Genomic DNA, 9,321 nt, shown 5'->3' with positions numbered 1-9,321 from the left:
TGTTCCTGATCAAAGGGATGATTAAGGATGGAGGCTTGTACCTCCGGTTTAAACCCTGATATTCTTAGCCAAGCATGGCGACGGAGGAGGACGCTGGTATTGATGGCCCTGGAAGCTGTGTCTGCTGCATCTAGGGCACAGCGTATAGAGGTGTTAGTAATAGTCTTACCCTCTTGAATTAGTTTGTTGGCCCTAGCTTTATATTTTTCAGGGAGGTGGTGCATTATGCTTTCTAACTCGTCATAATGTGCCCTGTCCTATCTGGCCAATAGCGCTGGAGTATTGGCGATACGCCACATATTGGCTGCTTGTGTAATGCGTCCAGTAGCTTTGACTCTTTGTCAGGTGGTGGTGCTTCGCCGGACGCCTGGGAATTTGCCCTTTTACGTGCAGTGGATACCACTAGAGAATCTAGTGGCGCTGGCCCTCTGATGTAGGAGGGATCTGTGGGGGCAGCTTTGTATTTTTTCTCGATGCGCGGGTTAATGACCCTGGCCCTAACTGGGTCCTTAAAAACTTCTGGCGCATGCTTTATCACTCCTTTAAGCATAGGTAATATGGAGGTAGACCTATGTGTGGTGTCGAATGTGTCGAGGAGGAAATCTTCCTCCACGGGGTCGGTTTGCAAGTCTACCCCGTGATAGTGTGCCGCCCTTTGCAGTAGATGATGGAACCCGAATGAGTCTTCTGGTGGAGAGGGTCTGGAGGGGTAAAGATCATCTTGTGGGACGTTGGGGATTGTAGGGGTGGGGTCCCCTGTGGGTAGGTCCTGGGGCACATCCCCTATGTCATCATATGGGTCCCCGTGATCATCATCGTGTGGAGAAGGGGTGGGAGAACGATGAGGTTGGGGTGGAGAAGGCGGAGGGGGTGGAGGTGGGAAGGTGGAGGAGGTGGAAGAGGTGGGGAAGGTATTCTGAACGAAGAGGTAGCTAAGTCCTTCCTCTTTGGAGGTGGAGGTGGAGCAGGCTTCTCCAAATGTCTCTTTTTGGAAGAAATTGTCAAATGTCCAGTTTTTGGATCCTTGGTGAGTGTTTTTTGCAAGGGATCCGGTGTAAATAAGTCCGGTGAGGCTGGTCGGTCCGTCGGTGCCGGAGGCGTCGGGGCCGTTGGCTTTTTAGGCTTTTCTGTGCCGGTTCGTTGTTTGGAACCTGATTTGGGAACCTCCGGATGCTTGGCCGGCGCCGAGATGGGTTTCGGCCTCGAAGTGTCCGTGCCGGTGGCCTTGTGTGCTTTGGTCGGCACCTAAGGTGGTGTCGGTGCAGAAGAGCTGGGTTTCGACCCAGAGTGCTTCGGTGCGGGGCTCGGTGTCGATATGGAGGTCGGCTTCTTTTTTGGTGCCGAAGCATGTTTATCGGCACCGACGATAGGCTGGCTCGAGCCCGAGCCGCCGGAAGGCTTGCTTGGCTTCTTTACCGGGCCTGAAGGTGCGGTGTTGGAAGCAGTGTTTTTGGTCTTGCCTAGGCCCGGAGGCGAAGGTGTGACCGGAGCCTTTTTCGGTGCCGGCAGGGGTGGGTGGGGGGGGGGAAATCAGTACTCACGACCCTCTGCGCCGGGGTGATGTCCTCCACATCCAAGTCGTCGGCTTCGGAAGCGCTGACGAGGCCCTCGTCTGTGTAACGCTCTGGAGCGTCGATGCCTTCTCCGAAGATGTCGTCCGGAATCGTCGTCGAGGAGTGCGCCATAGTTCTTCTGCCTCTTCGGTCCCGAATAGTCTTTTTGGACCGGAAGGACTTACACGCCGGACAGTCTAGAGCCTCATGTTCAGGGGAGAGGCAGAGATTGCATACCTCGTGGAGATCGGTGTGGGGAAATTTGGACCCACATCGAGGGCACTTTTTAAATGGAGTCCTTTCTATTAGCCAGGACCGGAGCTTGGAGAGGCCCGAAGGCCGCCGTCGACGACTGGAACCTAAGGTCTGTGCCGATGAGAAGGCGCGTCGAGTAGGGGAGATCGCGATCGAAACAATACCGCGGTTTGGGGTGAGGATTGCGCATCGATCGTCGAACTGGACGCTGTTCGGAACCGGAGCGCGAAGATTACATCCGAGCCCGATGGCGGAAAAAAACAATCTGAGGATGGAGCCGAAGCCCATGCGCAATACGATCCAAAGGAGGAGTCACCGACCTTGTGACTTCCAAAGACTTTCCAAGAGGAAAAACAAGCTGCAAACATCCGGGCCAAACACCAGATGGCGATCTATGCACAAGTATGTAATCTGCAGCTCATATGCCTCGAACATAGGATCTTTTGGGGAAGATTTGTATTTTTTATCTACTCTAGGAGTGAGGATTCTAGCACGTACAGGATCTTTAAAAATGTCTTCTGTGTGCTTCAACATACCCTTGACCATAGGCAGTGTCTCACAGGACTTATGTGTTCCTAGTGTCAAAGAGAAAGCCTTCCTCTAAGGATTCTTTATGGAGCTCCACCCCATGGTATTGCGCAGCTCTAGCAATGAGCTCTTGATATGACAAATTGTTATCAGGTGGAGATGGCTTGGCAGGGTAAAGATCAGGGTCTGTATCCTGTGGAGGATCAATTGTATAATCCGTCCAAGGATCTACTGGTAACTGTATGTCATTGTCATCAGTATCACCTGTATCAAGGTGAGGTAGAGAAGACTGATGAGGTGTAATGTGTAAAGGATCAAGCTGTGGTGGAGAGGGAGGAGGAAGAGATGGTAGTGTATAGAAAAGACTAGTACCCACATTTTTCTTCTTCAATGGAAAGGGCTGTCGTCATCAGGAAGCTTATGCTTGGATGGCAGTTTAGCGTGAATATGCCCTGTGTCAGGATGAATATAGAGTTTCTTCTGTTTCGGATTCGACTTAGGTGGTAAAACATCTATGTTTAGATCTGACTGCGTTACGGGCAGCTCTTTAGTTTTAGGCACCAAAGCTTTCGGAGCGGAACTGGAATGTCCTTTCGGCGCTGAAGATTTCGGCTCCGAGGAATGTTTCTTCGTTTTCGGTATCGACGGTTTCGGCTCCAAACTGATTTTGTGTTTAGAGCCCGAAGGTTTCGGCTCGGAAGTGGGTTTTGGCCGACTCAAGCCCGGGGCGGAAATCTTGTTCGAGTGTTTAGGTGCCAAGCCGGAAGGGGGAGCATCAGAAACCTCTTCTCAGTGCTGACCTTGGCCTGGAGGCAGAGGTGGTGCCGGAGCCTCTGACTTTTTAGGGACTGTGGGTTTGGGGGGGGGGGGGGGGGGGGAAGGGGTCTTCTGTGCTCACGTCCTTTTGTCCCTGCAGCACATAGTCGTCCTCGTGGACAATCTACAACTCTGATTCGGAGTCAGCTGAGGCTTCTTCTTCGGCCGCTGAGACCTCCTCTTGGTCGGAGTCTTCGCCGAAGAGATCCGGTGTGTCGTCTAACTGCTGCCGCTGCATCTCTCGACTTCGAGCCTGACGATCACGGAGAGTTTCTTCGATCTGAAGGATTGGCACTTGTCACAGTCTTGTTCTTTGTGCTCTGGAGACGAGCACAAGTTACACACCTGATGCAAGTCCGTACGCGGATACTTCGCGTGGCACAGGGGGCAGAATTTGAATGGAGTCTGATAGTTCCAGCAGTGTGGTATACCACGGTTGTCTGGCCCACGTTGGAGCTACTAGGATTAGTGTGAGGGAGTGTTGTTGTAGTTTGCGCACCACTAGTGGAATGAGTGGGAGAGGCAGAAAAGCGTACGCAAATTTGCCTGACCAGTTCATCCATATCGCATTTCCTTTGGACAATGGGTGTGGGTATCTGGCGGCGAAGCTTGGGAATTTGGCGTTTTCGTGGGTGGCAAAGAGGTCTATCTGTGGATGCCCCCACATTTGAAAGTATGGGTGAAGAACTTGCGGGTGAAGCTCCCACTCGTGGATCTCTTGTGTCTGCCTGCTGAGCAGATCTGCCACTGTGTTTTGGACTCCTGGGACATGCTGAGCTAGGAGAAAGATTTTCTGGGGTATTGCCCATCTCTATATGCTCTGTGCTAGGTGAGAGCTGTGGAGAGAGTGTGCCGCCTTGTTTTTGAATATAATACATGGCTGTCATGTTGTCTGTTCGGATCAGGACTGCCTTGCCTGAAATTTGAGTTTGAAAAGATTTTAGGGCTAAGAAGATTGCTAGTAACTCCAGATGGTTTATATGGAGTAACTTTTGTTGAGGTGTCCACTTGCCCTGTGTGGTGAGATGTAGTAGATGAGCTCCCCAGCCGGAGAGCGATGCGTCCGTTGTCAGTACTATTTGAGGAACCGGGTCCAGGAACGGTCGACCTGTGGAAAGATTTGTGGTGTTCCACCACTGCAGAGAGCGATGGGTGCGACCGTCTACCAACACCAGATCTGTTAATTGACCCTGGGCCTGGTTCCATTGGCGCGCTAAGCACTCTTGGAGAGGACACATCTGGAGTCTTGCGTGAGGCACTATGAAAATGCAAGAGGCCATCATCCCTATTATTTGCATAAACACTCGAGCTGGAAGGGAGTGTTGTGCTATGAATTTTGTGCGTAGAGCTTGAATGCTTGCAACCCTGGCAGGATTGGGGTAGGCTAGCGCTCTTGAGGTGTCTATGGTGGCACCGAGGTATTGTTTTATGTGGGATGGTTGGAGATGGGACTTCTGGTGGTTTACTGTGAAGCCCAGCTGGTGGAGTAGTTGAATGGTGGTAGATGTGTGTTGTACACACTGATTGTATGACCTGGCTTTTATCAGCCAGTCGTCTAAGTATGGGAAGACGTGGATGTGTTGTCTTCGCAAATGTGCTGCCACCACTGCTAGGCACTTTGTGAATACCCTTGGCGCTGTTGTGACTCCGAATGGGAGCATTTTGAATTGGAAGTGTTGTCCGTCCACTACAAATCTGAGGTACTTCCGGTGAGCTTTGTGCACTGGAATGTGGAAATAAGCGTCTTTTAGGTCAAAGGTAGTCAAAAAGTCGTTTTGGGAGAGGAGCGGAAGTACCTGCTGAAGCGTCACCATATGAAAACGGTCTGAGTGTATGTATGTGTTTAGGGGCCGGAGATCTAGGATGGGTCGCAGAGTCTCGTCCCTTTTTGGTATGAGAAAATATAGGGAGTAGACTCCCATGTTTTGTTGGTTGGTAGGAACGGGTTCTATTGCCTGTTTCTGTAGGAGGGAGATTACCTCCTGCTTTAGGAGTATTAAATGTTCTTGTGACATTGGGCGCTGCCTGGGTGGAATGTTTGGGGGGGTAGATATTAGTTCTAGGCAGTAGCCTGATCGAATTATTTGTGTTACCCATTTGTCTGAGGTGATGGTAGCCCAGACAGGAAGGAAATGTTGGAGTCTGCCCCCGACCGGAGTGGAATGGTCTGGGGGGAGCGGGGGGGAAGTCATTGGGTAGGCGTTGTGGCAGAGCGGGCGTTGTTTGTTTTGCCTCTGCCTTTATTATTGTTACCCCTATAGCAGCCTCTTTTTAACCCCTCGTGAAGGTGGACTGAGTAGGGGATTTGTATGAAGTGGACGCGGTGTCTGAGGAGTAGCCTCTAGATGTACTTCGAAAGGAAGTGCGGCGAAAGGAGCGTCTAGGAGGGTGTGACTGTAAGGCTCCCATGGATTTCGCCGTATCCTTCATTTTTTCTAGGGCCTCATCCACTTTTGGGCCAAATAGATGTTCCTGATCAAAGGGATGATTAAGGATGGAGGCTTGTACCTCCGGTTTAAACCCTGATATTCTTAGCCAAGCATGGCGACGGAGGAGGACGCTGGTATTGATGGCCCTGGAAGCTGTGTCTGCTGCATCTAGGGCACAGCGTATAGAGGTGTTAGTAATAGTCTTACCCTCTTGAATTAGTTTGTTGGCCCTAGCTTTATATTTTTCAGGGAGGTGGTGCATTATGCTTTCTAACTCGTCATAATGTGCCCTGTCCTATCTGGCCAATAGCGCTGGAGTATTGGCGATACGCCACATATTGGCTGCTTGTGTAATGCGTCCAGTAGCTTTGACTCTTTGTCAGGTGGTGGTGCTTCGCCGGACGCCTGGGAATTTGCCCTTTTACGTGCAGTGGATACCACTAGAGAATCTAGTGGCGCTGGCCCTCTGATGTAGGAGGAATCTGTGGGGGCAGCTTTGTATTTTTTCTCGATGCGCGGGTTAATGACCCTGGCCCTAACTGGGTCCTTAAAAACTTCTGGCGCATGCTTTATCACTCCTTTAAGCATAGGTAATATGGAGGTAGACCTATGTGTGGTGTCGAATGTGTCGAGGAGGAAATCTTCCTCCACGGGGTCGGTTTGCAAGTCTACCCCGTGATAGTGTGCCGCCCTTTGCAGTAGATGATGGAACCCGAATGAGTCTTCTGGTGGAGAGGGTCTGGAGGGGTAAAGATCATCTTGTGGGACGTTGGGGATATCAGGGATATTGTAGTCGTCCCATGGGTCTGGGGATCCTGTAGGGGTGGGGTCCCCTGTGGGTAGGTCCTGGGGCACATCCCCTATGTCATCATATGGGTCCCCGTGATCATCATCGTGTGGAGAAGGGGTGGGAGAACGATGAGGTTGGGGTGGAGAAGGCGGAGGGGGTGGAGGTGGGAAGGTGGAGGAGGTGGAAGAGGTGGGGAAGGTATTCTGAACGAAGAGGTAGCTAAGTCCTTCCTCTTTGGAGGTGGAGGTGGAGCAGGCTTCTCCAAATGTCTCTTTTTGGAAGAAATTGTCAAATGTCCAGTTTTTGGATCCTTGGTGAGTGTTTTTTGCAAGGGATCCGGTGTAAATAAGTCCGGTGAGGCTGGTCGGTCCGTCGGTGCCGGAGGCGTCGGGGCCGTTGGCTTTTTAGGCTTTTCTGTGCCGGTTCGTTGTTTGGAACCTGATTTGGGAACCTCCGGATGCTTGGCCGGCGCCGAGATGGGTTTCGGCCTCGAAGTGTCGGTGCCGGTGGCCTTGTGTGCTTTGGTCGGCACCTAAGGTGGTGTCGGTGCAGAAGAGCTGGGTTTCGACCCAGAGTGCTTCGGTGCGGGGCTCGGTGTCGATATGGAGGTCGGCTTCTTTTTTGGTGCCGAAGCGTGTTTATCGGCACCGACGATAGGCTGGCTCGAGCCCGAGCCGCCGGAAGGCTTGCTTGGCTTCTTTACCGGGCCTGAAGGTGCGGTGTTGGAAGCAGTGTTTTTGGTCTTGCCTAGGCCCGGAGGCGAAGGTGTGACCGGAGCCTTTTTCGGTGCCGGCAGGGGTGGGTGGGGGGGGGGGAAATCAGTACTCACGACCCTCTGCGCCGGGGTGATGTCCTCCACATCCAAGTCGTCGGCTTCGGAAGCGCTGACGAGGCCCTCGTCTGTGTAACGCTCTGGAGCGTCGATGCCTTCTCCGAAGATGTCGTCCGGAATCGTCGTCGAGGAGTGCGCCATAGTTCTTCTGCCTCTTCGGTCCCGAATAGTCTTTTTGGACCGGAAGGACTTACACGCCGGACAGTCTCGAGCCTCATGTTCAGGGGAGAGGCAGAGATTGCATACCTCGTGGAGATCGGTGTGGGGAAATTTGGACCCACATCGAGGGCACTTTTTAAATGGAGTCCTTTCTATTAGCCAGGACCGGAGCTTGGAGAGGCCCGAAGGCCGCCGTCGACGACTGGAACCTAAGGTCTGTGCCGATGAGAAGGCGCGTCGAGTAGGGGAGATCGCGATCGAAACAATACCGCGGTTTGGGGTGAGGATTGCGCATCGATCGTCGAACTGGACGCTGTTCGGAACCGGAGCGCGAAGATTACATCCGAGCCCGATGGCGGAAAAAAACAATCTGAGGATGGAGCCGAAGCCCATGCGCAATACGATCCAAAGGAGGAGTCACCGACCTTGTGACTTCCAAAGACTTTCCAAGAGGAAAAACAAGCTGCAAACATCCGGGCCAAACACCAGATGGCGATCTATGCACAAGTATGTAATCTGCAGCTCATATGCCTCGAACATAGGATCTTTTGGGGAAGATTTGTATTTTTTATCTACTCTAGGAGTGAGGATTCTAGCACGTACAGGATCTTTAAAAATGTCTTCTGTGTGCTTCAACATACCCTTGACCATAGGCAGTGTCTCACAGGACTTATGTGTTCCTAGTGTCAAAGAGAAAGCCTTCCTCTAAGGATTCTTTATGGAGCTCCACCCCATGGTATTGCGCAGCTCTAGCAATGAGCTCTTGATATGACAAATTGTTATCAGGTGGAGATGGCTTGGCAGGGTAAAGATCAGGGTCTGTATCCTGTGGAGGATCAATTGTATAATCCGTCCAAGGATCTACTGGTAACTGTATGTCATTGTCATCAGTATCACCTGTATCAAGGTGAGGTAGAGAAGACTGATGAGGTGTAATGTGTAAAGGATCAAGCTGTGGTGGAGAGGGAGGAGGAAGAGATGGTAGTGTATAGAAAAGACTAGTACCCACATTTTTCTTCTTCAATGGAAAGGGCTGTCGTCATCAGGAAGCTTATGCTTGGATGGCAGTTTAGCGTGAATATGCCCTGTGTCAGGATGAATATAGAGTTTCTTCTGTTTCGGATTCGACTTAGGTGGTAAAACATCTATGTTTAGATCTGACTGCGTTACGGGCAGCTCTTTAGTTTTAGGCACCAAAGCTTTCGGAGCGGAACTGGAATGTCCTTTCGGCGCTGAAGATTTCGGCTCCGAGGAATGTTTCTTCGTTTTCGGTATCGACGGTTTCGGCTCCAAACTGATTTTGTGTTTAGAGCCCGAAGGTTTCGGCTCGGAAGTGGGTTTTGGCCGACTCAAGCCCGGGGCGGAAATCTTGTTCGAGTGTTTAGGTGCCAAGCCGGAAGGGGGAGCATCAGAAACCTCTTCTCAGTGCTGACCTTGGCCTGGAGGCAGAGGTGGTGCCGGAGCCTCTGACTTTTTAGGGACTGTGGGTTTGGGGGGGGGGGGAAGGGGTCTTCTGTGCTCACGTCCTTTTGTCCCTGCAGCACATAGTCGTCCTCGTGGACAATCTACAACTCTGATTCGGAGTCAGCTGAGGCTTCTTCTTCGGCCGCTGAGACCTCCTCTTGGTCGGAGTCTTCGCCGAAGAGATCCGGTGTGTCGTCTAACTGCTGCCGCTGCATCTCTCGACTTCGAGCCTGACGATCACGGAGAGTTTCTTCGATCTGAAGGATTGGCACTTGTCACAGTCTTGTTCTTTGTGCTCTGGAGACGAGCACAAGTTACACACCTGATGCAAGTCCGTACGCGGATACTTCGCGTGGCACAGGGGGCAGAATTTGAATGGAGTCTGTTCCATCGACAAGGAGCCGGACCGATGCGGATAGGCCGTAAGGCCACCTGCAAATCTTCCAATTAAAATGGAGATTTTTTGGTGATCGCGTCAAACCGCGGAGAAAGGGA

This window comes from Triturus cristatus, chromosome 12 (genome assembly GCF_964204655.1).
Source record: "Triturus cristatus chromosome 12, aTriCri1.1, whole genome shotgun sequence".
In the NCBI taxonomy this organism is placed as follows: domain Eukaryota; kingdom Metazoa; phylum Chordata; class Amphibia; order Caudata; family Salamandridae; genus Triturus; species Triturus cristatus.
The sequence above is the reverse complement of the archived record's forward strand: the minus strand, read 5'-3'. Positions refer to the sequence as shown.